At 44.0% G+C, this 7,530-nt stretch overlaps 1 protein-coding gene across 4 annotated transcripts in view; it reads right to left on the bottom strand.

The window, feature by feature from the left end:
* Positions 1-5,117, bottom strand: part of ARMC3 (armadillo repeat containing 3) — a 133,972-nt gene extending 128,855 nt beyond the window's left edge. The window contains exons 1-2 of one of the 4 annotated variants that reach the window (XM_025199704.1): positions 5,076-5,108; positions 4,111-4,173 (exon numbers count right to left, since the gene is read on the bottom strand). The gene's annotated coding sequence lies outside the window, so the exon portion shown is untranslated. Of the gene's footprint in view, positions 1-4,110; positions 4,174-5,075 lie in introns of all 4 variants that reach the window. The other 3 variants (XM_025199705.1, XM_014518286.2, XM_025199706.1) reach the window with 3 other exon arrangements.
* Between the last annotated feature and the right edge of the window lie 2,413 nt (positions 5,118-7,530).

Raw genomic sequence — 7,530 nt, 5'->3', positions numbered from 1 at the left:
GTGCATCCTGTCTGGCTCAGTACTATGGAATTCTGCCTAACCTGCATCTCAGATCTCATTTCTTATTCAATCCTTGTTGTTCCATTCATGACGCTGGCCTTGAAATTCTGTTTCCTTCTCCCACCCCCAACTTTAACCTCTCTCTCATGCTGCCCTCTCTGCATGGACTACCTTCTTACAACCAATACCCCAGACCTCACCCACTTTTTCAAACCTTCATAAAGCTCTCTCTTCCATGAGGAACACAAACACTAACACACAATAAATGCTCCAGTAGTGGATAACAAAAGGGGAAAGAAGAAACACTGGATCTGATTTAATGACCAAATGCTGCAGATTCATATGGTAAACTAAACCAACTGTATTTATCCCTTCCGTTAGGCCTGCCCATGCTTTTTGTTTTATCAGTACCCTTCTCTGAATTAGGAAAAGAGATCAGGGTTTGTCGCCAGGCAGTGCCTTAGCCACCCTACAGCATGCGTTAGTTAGCTAACCATTACCTTTACCTTCGTGTAGAGGCAGTTAGCATCTTTTACCTCAATTGAGGTAAACCCCACTGAGGAAAAAGGCCAACCACAAATTCTGTCATTTCAGAGCACATTGCAAACCCCCTTGTTGCAGAGCATGAAGGTGCTCTGCTCCTAAAGAGGGAAGACTGCTGGGGAAAGAGCCCTAGCAGTGAGTAAAGAGCACAGCTGTGGGTTGCCAGGGCAACTGGAGCCAGCTAGCGACTCACACCTGCCAGTGGTCAGCTGACTGAAAGGGGCAGGGCCTGGCTCCCTTATAAGCCCTAGGGGCTGAGGCCACAGGTAGTTCCCTGCCAGCAGCCAAGGAGGAAGGAGCAATCTGTCATGGAAGAGAGAAGCCTGATACAGGAGCAGTGTCTGACTGCTGCAAGATGAAGAATCTCTGGGTAGGCTTGAATGTTGTTATGTCCATGCAGCTTCTGTTTAAGTTATAGCCAAAGGGCTTGCGTTTGTGTTTCTGTTTGTAACCAGTGGTTTGGGTGAGGCTATTAGGGGTTGGAGGAGGCCTTATAGGGGACCCACAGCAGTGTGGGAACCCCAGTGCCAGCAAGGGTGCAGCATTTGGGGTGCACTGACCCCAGCCCCAGAGAGGGGGCATTGCTGGAAGCCCCAGTGTGGGTGTGGTGAGCCTCAGACAGGGGGGTGGCTTTGCTGAGAAGGCCCCAGAGAGCCCAAGCACCAGAGAGAAAGTGTAGACCTGGACTGAGCAGCCGGAATAGACTTTGTGAGGCTTGGGGTGTGGTAAAGGGGTGGTTGGAGCCATGCATAGCCCATAAGGCTAGGGTGCCCTGAAGCGCCCATTTGGAGAACAGGACCCACAAGGGGTCTGGGAGTCCACGGGGTCAGATGTTACAGAAAACTGTGTCCAAGAGGATGTAAGGCAGCCTCCCTAATATATTGGAACACCAAAGACATGGTGGGCGAGAAGTGAGGGTGCCCTTTTGGGCCAACTTGGCATGGGGAGGGGGCCTTGAGATCACGGCCCTCCTGCAGGACCCCGCTGTGACACCCCTCTTCAAAAATCTTCTTCTAATACAACAAATAACTACAAAAAAATAAACAATTTTGGGAGAGGCACAATGATGCACACTATCGACAAAATCCTGGTAGAGGCAGAGTAAAGCTCATACTAGAAATCTTTTTGAAAGTCTCATTTACTGTATTTGCTGCTTAGATACTCTCTACATGTGTAACAGAAGAGGAAAAATGTGAGAAGTACTTTTCCCTCTTTAGTTTCATGAGTCCTAAAATTTCAGATTAATGAGATCATCATAAAAATTACAAGATTTTAAAAGGTATATTTTTGGGTTCTTTTTATTTGCCTTCTGATTTATTTATTTTATTTATTTATTTTTTAAGCCTTTTGGACTGAATCCTATTTCACTTTACATGTGCAAATTTCCAAGCCACGCAACTGCCATTTCTGGCCCTTGCACAGTCACACAGCTCTGCAGAGCCTAAAGGCTGAAACTATAGCCTGAGAAGGAAGAAGTCTCTCCCATTTATAGCCCAGTATCCTAATGCAGTGGTTCTTCTCAACCAGGGTGCCTTGAAATTCTTTCAAGGGTATTGCAGGGTGCCACACAATCAACACTGTTAGCTTTACAAGTGTGGTTCACAACATAAACCCAGAGATTCCAAATAGAAACCCATAGTTGAGTTCTTTGTTACAGAAAAACTGCTCTGTTATTTTTCTGTAGGCAAAAAAGTGTGAAACTAAGAGCTAATGTTTTCAAAGGGGTTCCTTGAGCCTATTCAGGGGTGCCTCGGGTCTAAAATGGTTGAGAACCACTGGCCTAGTGATTTAGAGAGACTTCTCTAGAAAGCTGGAGACACTTAAACCAGAAAGATGTTTGAATTTACATCTTTCTGACTTCCCACTAGAATCATTCTAACCACCAGGCCACAGTTTAAGCATTAATCTGTCCCCACTACAGCCCTCTTTTGAGACTGAACCACTGCACTGTCCATTTAATGCTTTATTAAAGTAGGTAGAGAGCAGCAGAGAAGCTTTTGCCCCATGAGGAGCAAAGATCCAGGCTAGAATCTCAGGCCTTCCAGGGCAGCATTCATCTCACCGAGTCATATATCCTTTAATTTGCCATTTTGTTTTTCCTCTTAGCCCCACACCTCCTTTTCTCTTGGATGCCCAAGAGGGAGCCAGCTTCAAAAGGAGGACTGGAGAGGGGGCAGGGTAATGCCTAACCTGTGGGCTGGTGGTTAGTGCATTGTGCTAAATTGGAAAGAATTAAATCTACTAATTTATTTGAAATAAGTCAACAAACAGCCAATGTCAACTAGCTGAAAGAAAAATGTTTAATGGAAGGCCACTGAGACTAGCAAATGAGTCACCCCTTCTGTAAATGTATAACACAGTCAATTCAAGCCCTATTAATATTCTAAGCTACTTAAGCCATGAATAGTATCTTTTTCTGTTTTGTAAAGTGCAAAGCACAGTCTGTGATTAATAAATGAAGAAGCTGAGTTAATGGGTAGAAATAAAAGCAAAAGATAATCACTTTCCAAACCCCACAGTCACAGGGGTTTTTAGACGCAAGGAAATTGCCATATTAGATCAGAACAGTGTTCCACAACAGGCCTGTGTCAGCCCAGTGTCATGAGACTGACAAGTACCAAATGCATGAGATGATGCTGGATGAAATCTGTCCCAAGGTCAGTCTTCCTTACTGACAGTTAGTGGTTTTTTTCATTCCCCAAAGAAAAAGGGTTTATACCTCTTGAAATTTTTGGGTACAGTTGAAATATTCTGTTTATTGACATAAGGGCTGAAGGGTTTTTCTTTGTTCTTGGCCTTTATGTTTTGGCAATAAGTTACACAAGTCAATTTTACTTTATATAAAGAATTATTTTACCAATTTTAAAAATGTTATTATTTAATTTCACAGAATATCCCCCTGGTTTTAAATACAGGCAACCTGACTGATCTCCCCTATACTGTCCATTCTAATTTGTATCCCTCTGCACTGTCCATTCTGATTTAATCACCTCTCTTAAATAAGTCTAGTTTTTTTCATACTGTTTTAAATGTTTCTAACAATTTCTGTTCCTTCTCTCTGGACCCCTTTTATACCTGATTTATATCTTTACCAGATATAATTACAAGAAATGAATACAGTATTCTGGGTTAGTGTGCAATACTGACTTCTATCATGGCATTATAAAACTTTAGGAGATAATTTCTATCTAATTTCTTGAGCAAAGGATCTCACCAAGCTGTCTACAAGGTGGTTGTCCAAATGAATTATCTATAAGGCTATGGTTAATTTGGATTCACTAATGCGAAGGCACAGTTTGAAGCTTTCCTTCCAAAGTGTTTGTGAACAATTCATTACATCTGCCATGGTGCCTCGCATTCACCCAGCTTTGCTCTCTCTCCCCAGAATTCTCGCAGCTTTCTCGTCTTGATTAACCTCAATAATTTTGTCTCATCTACAAATGTTGCTATCTGTAGTCTTTCTCTTTTCCAAACCATTATGAACATATTAAATAACACCAGGTCTAGTACTTATCCTTGGAGAATCCACATTGTGACAATGTGAATACAGGAATATTTAAAACTTACGTGTGAGATTTTAAATGTCTTGCTGAGACACACAGCAGAAACTTTCCTCCTGTAAGGGAGAAACTTTACCAGAAATGCCTTTTAAATATTGATCTAAAATAAATTAGATGTAGCAGCTACGCTATCATTTGCTGAATATGGTTCACACAATCATCGAAGAGGGTCCATCTCTAAAGAAAACCACTGTAAGGTCCCCATACACCAGGGACCTTCCTAACTACATGGGCAGTACCACAACCCCCTGGGGGAGGAGGTGGGTTGCACAGCCCCTGCCCCCACCACCCTCACACCCACTGTCCAATGCCCCAGCAGCACCAGTTCTCATGACTGTACAGCTGGAAACAGATGTCACTTTTGTGCCACCGTAATGTTTACAGTGAAAACAAAGACATCCATGCCCTTTGTCACATCACAAACGTGTCTGCAGCCGTGACAAGCAGTAGTAATAATCTGTGCTGCTTTTTCAGAGGACATCTACTGTAGGGCAGGGGAGTACAGGTGGACAGGAGCTGCCTGCACTCTCCACACACCCTGGCAGGCGCTCCTGGGGTGCACCCTGGGAAGTCCCAAGCAGAAAAGGCCCCTCAGGCCCTGGGGGCACCTGCCTGACTTCCCTGCTTGTGGAGATGCTCTCCAGGGTGGGAGCCCCCAAAGTCCCTGGGGAAGGCTGGGGGCCGGTCTCTGTAGGAGAAAACACTTCCAGTTGCCATCAAGGCAGTGGGACAAGCAGCTGGCCCGGAGATCCCTCTCGTTCCCAAGGTCTGGTTACCACTGGGTGTCCCTGAGGCCAGCGTCTAGCCCACCCCCAGGCCGCAGCAACTGCTCAGGGGCCGGGCGGGAGCAGGCACGGGCATCACCCCGGGGCCGCTCGCGTTCAGCAGCAGCTCTCGGAGGCGGGGCGGGCAGACGCGCGCGGGGCAGGCCCTCGGCTGCGCCACCCACGGGACACGCGAGGCGCCACTCACCGGGGCCCGAGGCGCTGCAGGCTCAGCCCCGTGTTGTCTCCCCGGTTGCTAAGGAACCGAGCCCGCGCCTGCGCGCTGGGCTCCCGCCGCCTGCGGCGGGCGGGGCGGGACGGTCCTACTCAGCGCTCCTTGTCGTGCGCTGCCCGCAACCCGCTGTGGAGCCGGGCACGGTCAAGCCCTGGCTTTGTAGCTGCCCGGCTCATTTGCTAGACGGGTAGTCCTGCTTGTGGGGTGACAGCTGCTTTGCACCTGTGGCTGCTCTACATTTATTGGGCAATTAATTGCATAATCTATGTACAAAACTAGCCCCACTAGCCTCCTCCAGAGCGGAGGAGGGTTGTTACAGCAGTTAAGGTGCCCCAACGATTGCAGCGGCCACGGGACTGACTTGGGTTGACTTGAGAAGGCGCCTATGAAACATCAACTGGGGCAGAAATGTACAATAGATGCTATTAACTTCCTCCTATGATTGCTTTTCATCCCGTTGCAGGCTCCAGTGGTTGCCTCCCCCCCACCCCCTTTTATAGGTCAACACCACTTAAAAATTGTGGAGGTCCAGGCCTCTGTCTTGGTTGCTCCTTATTGTAATAGATATGATTAACAATAAGAACAATTTATCTCAAAAAGGATCGGCTTTTCTTTTTTAAATGTAAAAAACCCCACTGGCAATAAGGTGGTAGTGTTGGGATGATGCTGTGACCAGAATGGTCCAGGAAAAATGCTTAGAAGCAAAAGTTATAGCCCACAAAGATCCTCACCGCCCAGATATAATATTACTTCTTATTCCACTTTTAACATCATTCAGTCACATGGTAAACAAAGGGGTTTATTAGTTTCATTTCCATTGGGATTAGTCAAAGTGAACAATGTTGACAAATTAGAGCCACTTATAGCAGTCTGCAGTTCAACAGATGCAGGAAATCGTATTGAATTACTTGAACAAATTAAAGCACTGACTTAAACTCTTTGGATCTATATTTCTCTGTTCAGCATTTAGAAAGTGCACTGAAGAATGACAGAGTACAAATTAAATAGATGTACCATATTGCACATAAAGGTTTTGAGGTTTTATTTTTATTACATTATTTTCCATGACAGTTTCCTTTCCCCATCTTCAATCCCAGGTAGTCTTTATTGCCTATGAACATTTCAGTTATCGTCAGTTATTGTTATAGTTATCATCAGTTTGTTCACTTAATTTCAAATTTATTTCTATATAAAGAATCACAAGCTATTGAGTTCTAATGAGTTCTAATTGGGTTCCTTGTGAAACATGATTGTCATTCTGACCACATGCAAGAAGATCAAGTATCTTTCTCAGAGCAATGAGCCAACCATAGCATTAAAGCGGAGCTGTCCAACTTCTGAGTGGCCAGGGGATACAGAGGGAGAGGAAGCCCAGAGACCCCAGTAGTAGCAGCAGCAATGAGGGGAACAGCACTTGGACCAGGAGCCTGGGGGGCGCAGGTTAACCCCGCAGGAGCTAACTTCTTCCAAGAGCAGAAGTGCTTATGGTCTCAAGCTTATCCACAACATCTTCCCACCGACTCTATGGGGGTCTGAGGAATCTGTATGGTTAGAGAAAGTGAAAAACTGGGGGAATAGTGGGTGATTTGGAGACATCATAGCCCCTTCATGGGCTCTCTCAGTGCAGAAATTGTTAGAAGAGAGCTAATTATGACCTCCGGCTGTGTTATTCAGGGCCATGGCTCCATGTGTGGGAATACTGCAGTTTTTGTATCTTTCATATCCCTCAATGCATTTGCATCAGAGGGAGCAATAAGGTTCTATTTGATGTTCACAGAAGCTTATTCACAACAATTATAGTATTGTAAAGAACATATTTACTGATCATGCAAAATATTGCAAGAAAAATATGTTTTAACTTAACCATGTAAAATATTGTTGCAGAGTAAAGCAGTAAAGGATGAATAAGATGGTAAAAGAAGAGAAACAAGGACAAGTGATCAAATTTCCCACTCTGAAATGAAAATTTACAACACTGACTCATATTTGTAAATCATTGAAATATGTATTCACATGTAATTTACTCTAACATTCATACAGATGCAAGCAACAAAAACAGTAAGAGATTTAGTGGAGAATTAGAAGAAAACCAACTAAAAATTCTCTAGAAATTCTCTATTCTCTAAATATTTAATGTAGTTAATAAATGCATTATTTATACATTCCATCCAAAGACCTAAGTTTTTGCAAAGTTGTAATAAATTTTGCACAAATTCAAGAAATGGCCATGAATATACAGGGCAAAATATCCTGCCCAATTTTAAGACTTCTCTGGAAAAAAATATCAAAGGTAGATTTTAAAAAATACTTTAAATGAATATTGTGGAATAATGTATTTGATGTTTCATTTTGCAAGGGTTCTTAAGATGCACAGGCTGCTGCTAAACTAAAGCATTTGAAGAATCTTAAGCCATAGAATATTTGCATG

The sequence above is a fragment of the Alligator sinensis genome, unplaced genomic scaffold, assembly GCF_000455745.1.
Source record: "Alligator sinensis unplaced genomic scaffold, ASM45574v1 scaffold221_1, whole genome shotgun sequence".
Taxonomy (NCBI): domain Eukaryota; kingdom Metazoa; phylum Chordata; order Crocodylia; family Alligatoridae; genus Alligator; species Alligator sinensis.
Note: the sequence above shows the minus strand (reverse complement) of the source record. Positions and strands in the feature narration are given on the sequence as shown.